The sequence below is a fragment of the Artemia sp. Qi Xiang Cuo genome, chromosome 16 (genome assembly GCF_049724085.1).
Source record: "Artemia sp. Qi Xiang Cuo chromosome 16, ASM4972408v1, whole genome shotgun sequence".
In the NCBI taxonomy this organism is placed as follows: Eukaryota; Metazoa; Arthropoda; class Branchiopoda; order Anostraca; family Artemiidae; genus Artemia; species Artemia sp. Qi Xiang Cuo.
In genome coordinates this window covers 51,591,503-51,604,765 of record NC_142809.1, presented here as the reverse complement: position 1 = coordinate 51,604,765, position 13,263 = coordinate 51,591,503, and positions in this window count along the sequence as shown.

The window sequence follows — 13,263 nt, the reverse complement described above, 5'->3', positions numbered from 1 at the left end:
ATCTTCATTTTGATGGAATCCTCTAAGACGTTATTTTATTTTCACACAAGACATAAATTTTTCATTAATGGCATGATTTAAAATTTTTATTCAAGCACAATTCAGATTTAATGTGATTTCAACATTTCACTGCCTTTCTTTAAACACATGCTATGACATTAATAAAGATGGCACACAATTTAAAAGAAAAAATACAGGAATTACAAATAGCCAGGATGAATGCCTCCTATAAAAAAAATTATAGGATGGCATATCATTCAGCAGAAAATTGAAAACAGAGAAAACATATAGGCTATCAGAAGTATGCTGTTTCATAATTTTTTGCAAAGTTGGAAAAAAAGGAAAGAAGTTTGGATTAAGGTTCTCCCCTTGAAAAATATGTTAACAAGGATTATTATGCATATCATAGTCAGCGCAATCGCGCTGCCTAAGTAAACAATGACGTTGGCACTATGTATTATTTATTATTTTCCTTTAGACCAGGGCACTTCATATCAAAGGAGTTGTCATAGAAACTTGGAAAAGGGCTCATTGAATTGGAAATTGGTATGACTAGGGCCCTTTCTAATAGTTGAAAGTGATTAGAAGGCAACTAACACCCCTTCCACGCCCACCCTTTCCCCAAACACATCCAATCAAAATTTTGAGATAGTCATTTTGTTCAGCATAGCTAATTACCACATAGAAACACTATTTTCAAGGAGGACACTCCCCCTCAGCCCTCAGGGCAAGGGTTGTAAGTTATGCCCTGGGGGCATATAAGGTTTTTACAGAAATCTTTGTTGTAGAAACTTCAAAAATAGCTAATTTGATTGGAATTGCTAAGGGCTAGTGCCCTTTTTAATATTTGAAAGTGATTGGAGGGCAACTAACCCCCCTCTCACGCCCCTTTTTCCCCAAACACATGCAGTAAAAATTTTGAGATAGCCATTTTGTTCAGTGTAGTTGCAAGTTCTGGAAATTAGGTCTTTGAGGATGACAACCCCCACAGTCTCCAGGGCAAGGGTTATAATTTATACCCTGGGGGTATAAAGGTTTTTATAGAAAGTGTTGTTGTAGAAACTTCAAAGAGGGCTCATCTGATTGGAAATGCAAATCGCTAGTGCCCTTTTTAATAGTCAAAAGTGACTGGAGACTAACACCCCTTCCCCACCCACCATTTATCCAAACACATCCAATCAAAATTTTGAGATAGCCATTTTGTTCAAAGTAGTTGAATGGTCTGGAAATTATATCTTTGAGGATGACATTCCCCCCATAGCCCTCAAGATAAGGGTTGTAAGTTTTACCCTGGGGGCATATAAAGTTTTTATTGAAAGTTTTGTCATAGAAACTTTAAAAAAGACTCATTTGATTGGAAATTCAAAGAGCTAGTGCCATTTTTAATAGTCGAAAGTGATTCAAGGGCAACTCACCCCCTTCTCACACCGACCTTTTCCCCAAAGACATCCAATCACAATTTTTAGATAGTCATTTTGTTAAACGTAGTTTAAAGTTTTAGAAATTAGGTCTTTGAGTATGATACCCCCCCCCCCCAGAGCTCTCAGGGTAAGGGTTGTAAGTCCTATAAGGGTTGTAACTTTATATGCCCTAGGGGCATATAAAGTTTTTATAGGTAGTGATTGTGGCAACTTTTATCACAACAACCAATAATTAGAACCAAATTCCTAAAGTTGGTCTCAATCAGAAACCCTTATCGCTGTCTAAATTGACAAAGTGCAAAGATTTTCAAACAGAGGTCTTTATTCTACAAAGTTCAGGAAAGGTCTGACCATTTCATACGAAAAAACATTCATTCAAAGTTTATATCTCGGCTCTCCACCAAAACAGGTAATTAGTGTTTTTCAAGTCACACACATACGAGCTGTAATCTCAGAAAATATTTATCACGACGTGAAAATAAGAAAAGAAAAATGATAAACCACCCCGTCCCTTCCCCCTTATGAGCGGTTTCATGAGTTCTTCCTTCGAGGCATATATCATAGGCAGCGCGCCAGCGCTACCTAAGTAAAGAATGACGTGGGTATAATTTTTTTTTTCAGTCAAGCCCTTCGTATCGAAGGAGTTGTCGTAGAAACTTCGAAATAGGCTTATTCGATTGGAAATTGGAGTGGCTAATGCCCTTTTTAATAGTCGAAAGTGATTGGAGGACAACTAGCGCCCCCCCCCCCGCCCATCATTCCCCCAAGCACATCCAATCAAAATTTTGAGTTAGCCATTTTGTTCAGCATAGTTGATTTCCAGATAGAATATATGTTTTTGAGCAGGAGACTCCCCCACAACCCTCAGGGCAAGGGTTTTAAGTTATGCCCTGAGGGCATATAAGAACGATGTTGACACAAAGTACTATGTATTATTTTTTTCATCTAGAGCAGGGCACTTCATATGGAAGGTGTCGTCGTTGAAACTTCAAAAGGGGCTCATTCAATTGGAAATTGAGAGTTCTAGTGCCCTTTTTAATAGTCGAAAGTGATTGGAGGGCAACTAGCCCCCCCCCACGCCCATCATTCCCCCAAACACATCCAATCAAAATTTTGAGATAGCCATTTTGTTCAGCATAGTTGATTTCCTGATAGAAAATATGTTTTTGAGGAAGACACTCCCCCAAAACCCTCAGGTCAAGGGTTTTAAGTTATCCCCTGGGGGGATAAGTTATCCATTGTCGTAGAAACTTCAAAAAAGGCTCATTCGATTGGAAATTCAAAGGGCTAGCGCCCTTTTAGTAGTCGAACGTGATTGGAGGAAAACTAGCCCCCGCCCCACTCCCATCATTTCCCCAAACACATCAAATCAAAATTTTGAGATTTTGTTCAGCGTAGTTGATTTCCAGATAAAAATATATTTTTGAGGAGGACACTCCCCCACAACCCTCGGGGCAAGGGTTTTAAGTTATTCCCTGAGGGCATATAATAACGATGTTGGCACAATATACTATTTATTATTTTTCCTCTAAAGTTGGGCACTTCATATGGAAGGGGTCGTCGTAGAAACTTTAAAAGGCACTTCCCGACAACCCTCAGAGCAAGGGTTATAAGCTATGCCCTGGGGGCATATAAGGTTTTTATAAAATTTGTTGTCGTAGAAACTTCAAAAAAGGCTCATTCGATTGGAAATTCAAAGGGCTAGTGCCATTTTTAATAGTCGAAAGTGATTGGAGGGCAACTAGCCCCCCCCCCACGCCCATCATTCCCAAAACACATCCAATCAAAATTTTCAGATAGCCATTTTGTTCAACGTAGTTGATATCCAGATAGAAAATATGTTTTTGAGGAGGAAACTCTCCCACAACCCTCAGGGCAATGGTTTTAAGTTATGCCCTGGGGGCATATAAGGTTTTATTGAAGGCGTTGTCGTAGAAACTTCAAAACAGGCTCATTTGATTGGGAATTCGAAGGGATAGTACCCTTTTTAATAATCGAAAGTGATTGGAGGGCAACTAGCCCCCCCCATGCCCATCATTTCCCCAAACACATCCAATCAAAATTTTGAGATAGCCATTTTGTTCAGCGTAGTTGACTTCAAGATAGAAAATATGTTTTTGAGGAGGAGACTCCCCCACAACCCTCAGGGCAAGGGTTTTAAATTATGCCCTAGAGGCACATAAGGTTTTTTATAGAAGGCGTTGTCGTAGAAACTTCAAAAAAGGCTTATTCAATTGTAAATTTAAAGGGTTAGTGCCCTTTTTAATAGTCTAAAGTGATTGGAGGGCAACTAGCCCCCCCCCACACACCCATCATTTCCCCAAACACATCCAATCAAAATTTTGAGATAGCCATTTTGTCCAGCGTAGTTGATTTCCTGATAGAAAATATGTTTTTGAGGAGGACATTTCCCCACTGCCCACAGGCAGTGGGGAAATGGATCCAATTCTTCTTCTGCACCCACTTTCTTGTCTTTTGAATATGAATGTTGTGATGGCTGTATATGAAAAGATAGTCCAAGATGAGCGCTAATAGGATTATCTGTGTATACTGTGAGGGGGAGACTGGGAATGGATCTAAACGACAGAACATGGTCAATATTGGATGTATGTCCACTAGACTGGGTATATATAAAATCCAAAGACTTTGGCCAGATTTGAAAGGAAGTGGGTAGGCTATTTACAAGAATGTCAGAGTGGATATTGTCTTTTTCTGGATTGTAGTTGAAATCACTAGCCTTAACCGATTTTTTCCCACTATGCTCGAGAGATTCCAGATACCGCTGAAGGGCATCAGATGCTTTAGACAATTTTGTCAGCGAGATAGCGTTGTTATAATTAGTAGGCATATATACATTTATTAACTCATTACCCATAGCAAAAACAGACAAAAAGTTAGGGTTTTTAATTGACAACTTTGCTGATAATTCTTTCCTGGTACCATGTTGCAAGGCTTCTAGACGGACGCCCTGCTGTTAACAATGCAGGCTGTATGAACAGGTCTTGTGATTTGGATCTATTTAAGAAATCTACATTCAATCCAGAGAGCATATGTTCCTGAATGACTAGCACATTGTACAGATGAAGGAGATCATCCAGAGCCTTTGCTTTATTACAGCACCTGTTAATATTCAGGCTTAGAGCTTTTATAGAACTATTCATGAGTAACTCTTATTTTTCAAAGTTTCTTTTAGTTTCTCGCATTTTAGCCTAAAACAGACATGTTGTTCATTGCATTAGATACATTCGGGTTCTACATTACATGGCAAATCCTTGCTACTGGTGTGAGGTCCGGAACATACAGCACATCTGGGATCAGTTATACAGCTTTCAATAAGGTGGTCAAAGCTTTGGCACCTAAAGTATCTTCGTGGGGCTTGCTTGTACTTGACCACTCGGAAAAAATCATATCGCAATTTAATTTCGCTAGAAATTGCCAAGTTCAATGACTGCCTATTCTTGAAAGTCAATTTGACAGTTTCGGTTTGGCCAAAGAGTGAGGCATCCTCTGTGAGTTCTGGGTTGTGTACCGTCAGTAAAATTGCACTGATGTCCGTAGAAAGACCTTGTATAACGCCAATTTTTTTTTCTCTAAGTTTACATTGATGTCATTTGGGCTATCGTTCGGAAATTTTGTAGAGAGAGCGATTGGGGCCTCCTTGCAAAAAGATTTAGCTTTAACAATGTCACTAAATTTGCCTTGTAGCTTGTTTTTTCTTAACTGTTTGACCCCTTGTATCCCAGCTTCAGCTTGCAGTTGAATATACGTCTGCTGTCTGGACCAAAGGTCCATGCAAAGAGCATCTTCTATGATGATAGAGCAAGTTGGGGTCTCTCTCGTTTTAGATATAGCAGTGACTGTTGATGGAAAAGCTGCCAGGTTGACACATGTAGTGTACTGTTTTATCACCGAAATTGAGCTTTTGAGATCCCGAATTTCTCCTAATAAAATAGAGAAATTTGTTTGAGGAATATGTGGGCCACTCGAAGGGTGGGAGATTACAAAGGTTGGAAGCTGAATGTTTTTCCTGTCGCAATCAGCTGGAATTTCCAACAATTCTGAAATTGCTGAATCTTTTGTTTGGCTTTTTGAAACTTGAGATACTCGTGCAGGGAATGCTAGTTCAAGAAGTACCATTTTTGCATCGCGTAATGCTGCTAGCTCGACAAAGTTGAGTGTTATTTTCGACAACAAAGCCAAATCCAACATTCCATTTAACTGGAGGAAATTCAAAATAAGGTATAGATGTAGAACCTTTAGCGTAAAGGATACTTGACAAGTTGGATCAAAAGACCAGGCAAGGGAATATTCGACTACTGATATTTGCTATAAAGCAGTTAACAAAACCTGTGGAAAGTGCTGGTACCCAAATCGCCTTTCCCAAGCAGTTTAAGGATCAATGTCCGGCCCGTACCGATTCGGCTCTTTTTTTTGTTCCCGCTCTCTCCTGCACAGGCTGTCACTGAATTGGCGAAAAATTGGATGAAATTTGGCTAATAAATTGTTTTCTAGAATTCGAACAAAAAAAATTGTTTAAGACACAGAAATGTTATGCCTGTTGGTGCTACCATATTATTACATCCAAAAAAGCTATCCACAATTAGTCCATAACAGTAAGTTCAGTTTAGATTAGTCACTTTATATATCACTTTATGTATACATATATATATATATATATATATATATATATATATATATATATATATATATATATATATATATATATATATATATATATATATATATATATATATATATATATATATATATATATATATATATATATATATATATATATATATATATATATATATATATATATATATATATATATATATATATATATATATATATATATATATATATATATTTATATATATATATGTATATATATATACCCATAGCAGAGTATTATGAAACTTCTGTAATCACTCAAGGTAAGTGAATTTATTAAAGTTTGAGGCTCTGAATTAATAAGATTTCAAAGCAGGTTCAGAGGGCAATTCAGAAACTAACCTCCGCAGGTTCAGATTTCGAGTATATATAAATTTTTGATGTTCCTTAAACTCTTTTAGCCGCTTAATACTGTTGGAAGCATAGGTGCAGATTTTGTTGCTGAACCTTACAATTAGTGCAGGAAGATTTTTAGTAACTGCAGTGGAGGATAATGCAAGGCTGTGACATATGCAGCCGAAAGCCAAAACATCTTTCTTGTTTCGAGCAACCAGTCCATTATTTTTGCTATTATCTAACGTTTGCATTATCTGACGCAAATCTCACAAGATTGTTTAAAGGAATGTTAAAATGAGCTATTGAACAATTCTCTACGATGTTCCAGTGCCAAGCTATCTGTGGAAAAGAAAAAAAGAAAAAAGAAAAAAATATGCCGTTTAGGCAGAATGTTGTAGTAGCTGCCTTCGTTTTCTTGATTTTCAAGCCAATACATTTCCCTTGCTGTTCAAGCCAAGGGACAGAAAGTTTCCTATACAGGGGTTTCGGACAAGGCGGTTCTAATGGTGTACTTTTTGTTTTGATCTGACTCCTTTTTTAGGAGCTATGGGTTTTTATATTTCTTTACTTTGGACGTGATCGTCTCTTACTAGGTTGCTAGCTACCGCTGCAACCCGGATGAAGCAAATTTCAATCCCTCTATCCTCACATAGAGGCATGGCTAGGTTCCAAATTTAGTATACCTTGAAATCCCGAGGAATGTAATGTCCTTAAATCTAAACATTTGTTCTTCATGTGTTTAGTATATTCTCCAAATATTAGCCTACGAGGCCAAAGAAACCATTTGAGGCAACTGAGCTGGCTAATGCATTAGAAATAACACAGTCCCGTGTGGTTGCATTTGAACTTGTGCTTAGAAGTACTCAGGTTTTAATGACGGACTATCATAACTAGAAACTTTGTGTCAGTTCTATCTGTACTTTCATCGGCAATTAATGAAAATTTGCAGGCACGAAGTTTGATTAATAGCATACGGAGCAATCATGTTTTTTACAATGCCAGTGGTCTTCGTTCTTCCATATGTCATATGTTTTACAATGGTATGGTATGAACTTTTTCAAAAGACCAAGCAAAGAATTTCGGTACAATCCTGCCTTTCCAAGTTTGTTACACGTCGTGCAAGTATTTTATCAATACTTACAATATGGTTTGCTGGCTTTTGAACTAGACTAAATCCACTCTCAATTTCGGGTTTAGCAACTATTTATTACTATATTTTCGTAGCCGGATTAGGCTTTTTCCGCATTCAGAACTAGGCTTATTGCTATCACCGGTGTTCGAAGGTTCAGATGTACTGTCATTCATCTTAATATCCCGGAGCACTGAGCTACAGGGACTAGATTCACAGTCGGATTCAATCAGTTCCTCCTGTTTCCTCCGCCTTTGCTCAAGGTCTCATTCCTTTTCTTTTGCTTGCCAGTCTCTCTTCCTGAATTCACTTTTCTTCTAGACAGTTTCCTCACTTTTTTTTTTTTAGCAAATCATTTAATGAAACAAACTCTTTGGTAGCTTGGTGTTTAAACAAACAAGACAGTTTGGTACAGTTTGAAAAAAAAAACTAGAAAGACAGTTTGGTACAGTAAAATAAACCACAAGAAATAAAGCTGCTGAGTTTGAGCTGCTATATCAACAAAATTAAACATCCTTTGGATTATAAAACATAAAAAACAACAACAAAAAACATCACTAAAACCGCTGTAAGGGCAAATAGTAATACACCGGTCTGAAACTTCCCCATCCTGTCCATTCCCCCCAATCCTGTAAAATCAAACATGTTAAAGTCACGACCGGCTTGTGGACGATATGCTTCAATCAATCGTATCATTCCATCTTAGCATCCTTCACGTGAATGAGGCTCCTGTGGCTGTATGAAGGTAGCTTTAGGATCTTCTGGAATTATTGGAGCCACTTGGATAACACAACTAGATGTATCGTCAGATTTCTTCGGTGGGACTGCAAGAGAAGGAGCATCTTCCCCGCTCAAATCGGTGTCTGACTCTATGACATTTCTTTTTTCAGGCTCTTGCTTAGGCTCTACAGTCTCTTCCTCAATTTTACTCGTATCTCACAAATCAATCTGCAATCTATTTTCATCTTCACCAGTTTCCTCAGTCTCAGCGGCAACATCAGGATGAGAAGATTGATTGCAATATTTTGACAGGAACTTCCTAATGTTCATGGCAGGATTTGGATCTGCTAATAATATTTTTTTTAGGACAGCAACAGTGACTAACGATTTTTTTTCTTCTTTTTCCGTTTTTTAGAGTTTTAATTACTATTGATCGGGGTTACTTCTTACTTCCAGTCCGTTACCATAAACTTTTGGATGTCAGCTCAAAAACGGAATTCAAAAACTTGTATATAGCCAAAGACTTATCTATGATTTTACTTCAAAATCGTCGGTTACAAAATACTAGAGAAAAAATAAAAATATTCGGCTGTTATCTTCTTTTTACTTGTGGAAAACAGTAAAACACTCGCCTACGTCTTTTCCAATCTAAAAGCACAAGAATAGCTGGCACTGCTTACAGAAGATAATATTCGGCTGTTATCTTCTTTTTACTTGTGGAAAACAGTAAAACACTCGCCTACGTCTTTTCCAATCTAAAAGCACAAGAATAGCTGGCACTGCTTACAGAAATCTTTTTTTTCGCAACTGGGTACGGGACACCTTGTCAAATTTTCAGAGTAGAGTCAAACCTTGACAAATACTTGGCACCGATTGTTCTTTCATCGCGTAGTGGCAGTGAAAATCGTCGTTTCCTCTTACTGGATCCACCTTCATCTTCCTCATTATCAAGGTGATTCTCATAGTCTGGCTCCACGAAGCTATTTGACGCCTCTGAAAAACTGACACTATGTGAAAACTGACAAATTTTCCTAATTTGCTGTCTTCAATAATCTTATAACTTTGCTACTGAAGGTTATCTTCAAATCCGCTAATTCACTCAAATAATAATCCAACTTTCGCTTTCTCTTACCCTTTTTTACACCCTGTAATACTTACGGAGAGATTCTCTTGTAATAATACGGAGAGATTCCCCCAGTATAAACTCAAAAACTTAATTAACTCTACGTTATTTCTCTTTATTCTCTAAATCTTACAATTGTCTGACTATTCGAGTGAAAACGGTCGATTTTGCAATTTTTTCTAATTTTGTATTTAATTAGTCTATGCCTAAACCCCTGTCATCAAAGGTACCCTTGCTCATACTATGGGTCGTTTCTAGTTAAGGCTCGGCTCATCAAGTTTTAAATTCGCAATAATTCATATCTTTCTCTGTGCAAATTTTGATAGCCTACTACGTCTAGGCTAAATCCATCCGTATATTCAGAAATGCGCGTCATTTTGCTAACAGTTCTTCTGATAGCTCCCCTCATCGCTGCCAACAGTGTTGGCTGGGAGGGGAGTTCTACTCCTCCTTTGCCACTTTTGAGGACGTCGGTCGTCGCTAACTTGCACATAGCATCATGACCAACGTTCAATAGAAGACTAGAGAGGTCATCTTGTTTTTTTTGCCAAGTGACCTTTGGGGATGTTTTTACTTCTCAACAGTCAGGAGCAACGTTGTAGTAGATCCTCAAAATAGTTTAGTCTTTAAGGCAATTTAAAACATCGTAAACGATTATCAACAAATGTAGAAATTGTCTAGTGAAATAGTTACAAAATGCTTCCGGTGTGTACCCCGAAACCTGACAGACCTCAAACTTCAAGTTGCAATAATGATGTGTCCAGTTCCTTATTAGTCTTTGAAGGTTTTTTACCTTTCTAGAATCATAATATCTATGTCTATTAGTATTTATGAAAGTTTGTAATTCCTTATCGAGATTTAATAGCCAGTTGCCCTTGATATTTCTTAGACATTCATCTAGTTTTTTGGCAACAGGGTGGTGTTGCTTGCCCCTCTGTTGCGGCACAATGTTTAATTTTTCGGAAACATCCTTAGTTTACTTATGTTCAAAACATCTCTGGCTCATGGTCTGATAATTTTATCCCAACCCAACATTAACTTAACGTTACATTGGGGAGGATAATCCACGATCATTTTAGACAAAATGTTGGTGACATAGTGACAGTTTCCCTTGTTGTAGACGCATCATAGAGACAGGATCAGCCTTTATGGGCGTAGAAAAATACACCCCCCATAAAAAAATATCCTAAGACATGGCTGAAATCATTCATGCCTCCCTTCTTTTGGATTGGAGTAATATAGCCCAGCTTCCAAGACGAGAGGTAACATCCGGCATTACTAATATCATTGAAAATACTAACAAGGGGTGTGTGATAGTTTGTCAGGGAATTATTTTATTAGATCAATTGGGATGTCAATGGGACAAATACTAGTTTTTTTCAGTTTCTGTATTTTTTCTATTATTTGCTTCGCCCCGGGATTTTATCTTTTGGAGTTTCAGGAATTAGCTGATTTTCCGACAGAGGGGGAACGTTTGCAAAATGCTAGCTAGATATTTATTAAACTCATTGGCTGTCTGTTCATGCGGTTCATCCAAAAAAAAATCAATGCTTTTGAACGACAGACCCCCTATTTCTCACATTTTCTTAAACCATTGCTGAGGTTTGCTCTGTTTTAAATCATTTAGTTTATTTTCACCATAAATCAAAGCTGCACGACGTATTTCCTTCTTAATTTGTTTACTTAATTTGTTTAATTTGTTTAAGGCTTCCTCTTTCTTTCCAAAGCCAAACATTTTTAGTTTCAGATGGATTAGTCCTTTTATTTTTTCATTAATGTAAGGTTTATCTGAGGAAGATGCCTTCTTGGTAACCTCTGGGAAACAATATTGGTAATTTGTCATTAATTTTGTTTGAAACAAACTGACCTTTGAATTAAGATTACACACGACAAAACATCATCCCAACTCTCGCACGTAATCCAAGAACCCAACTCAAAAAGACCTTGACTTGTTATTGGGCGGTAAGAAAATTCAGAAAGTGAGTAATTTGTTTTGAAAACTAGCCGTGGTTTCAAAAGTAGCATGAAATGATAGCTACCACCGAGGGAGTAAGGGTAGTTGGAATGTTGTAGAAGGTCTTAAGGTTAGTGCAAATAACATCCAAACTGGTTCCACCTTTTGTAGTAGGGAAATAAACAATTTGCTTAAACTTCTGATGATTGCACAGATAATTGAGACTTTGTTCGTTCGTGTCTCCTGCTATAAAGATGCCGGCATTTGGATACTTCGTCGTCACAAAGTCAAGACTTGCTTGTAGTCTGTCATGAAAATTATGAGGAGAACAAGCATTCTGTCCGGGTGAATAATAAAAAGAGCAAATTATTAAATTAGTTTAAGGCCGCGGTAGGCATTTGGGCTTTGTAGATATCCAAATGATTTCATCGCGATCACATAGACCTGGTACATGGATAAGGGTAGGAGATAGGTAATCCTTTGCGAAGATCATTACTCCTCCTATTTTTTCCCCAAGTGGGTGGTCAACCGGGTGTAACTTTATAAACTCGTGAAAACCGGTCATTTTAAGGAGATCTGGATTTTGTGCCTGGACTTCAGTATCTGCAATTACATCAATATGGTTTAATTTTGCTGTTGGTTCTAACTCAAGTAACTTTTCAAAATTTAGACTTTCGGCGTTCGTACGGAGGAAAACGGGGAAATGATAACGATTTTTATAAACTCTTTAACAACAGATTTCTTCAAAAAATCCTTGTTCTGAGGCAACTTAGGCAGGGTGTAAGTATTAAAATAAATGCCGGGATTGGGGAGAACATCCCCTGTTCTCCACATAAATGTGGAATATTATCATTCGGATTATTGTAGGGATGTTTGCCGTAAGGCTGAAACTCACCACCGTGAACCAAGAGACTACTAAACCGGTTTTGAAGTGGAAGGGGCAGAGGTTCACTTTTAAAAGTTAGGGGTAAACTGAGAGAGCCGTAGGTAAAATTTTGCTCTTTTGTATAATTTTCTTCTATTAAAGAGGGGAATACTATAGCTTTCATCTGAATAATCACGGGTGATCAGTGAAGCATTCCGATTGGGGAATCTTGAGAGGGATATTTGATGAGTTTGAGAATTTCCTAGGTGGGGTTTTAAATTTATATTACGATGCTGTGGAGAAGAAGGGTCAGTGAAGAATTAACCTTGGGGATTCTGAGGTGGGGGAACAGGCATGGATTCAGACGAAGTCTGATGATGAAGGTGCGACTTGTTTCCAGTTAGCGTGAAGTAAGAACAATTAGGATTTATTAAAAGACAATTATTAAATACAAAAGATCTCAGACCTGAGTCACGTTGACAGGGTGGGCACGAGGGATAACACGAATGGGTTGGAGGTGGAGATAGGAATAGGGTAAGAGAGATAGGGTAAGAAGATAGGGATAGGGTAAGATAGGGTGGAGATAGGGTAAGAAGGAGGCAAATTGGGAGGACTTTTGATTGGGGTTAAAGGGGGAGATGGGAAGGTAGGAGAAGGAGGGATGGGCACTGACGTTTCTAAGAGGCTGGGTATAATATTGGAACGAGGATTTTTCTTCTTCAAGAGTTTGGGACGGGAGCTGGTTAAAAGAAGAGGGGGAGTAGGTATTCGAAAGTGGTTTGTTAATTGTTGAGCTGTGTTTGACGGACTTTGGTGGGAGATTTTTGAATGGGCGTGTTGTACTAAAAAAGGACGGCCAAAGGGGGAGGAGTGACTCTTACAATTTATATCTTTTACAGAATGGTGCAATTTTCTTCCTGGGGGTAGATAAAAAGAAGGAGAAACCTTAACTTGAGCTTTAGTGCAGCCAAAGCAACGACCACTAGAAAAAACGGGACAGATATTATTTAGAAACTTGACGGTGGCAAGGGACCGATGGGG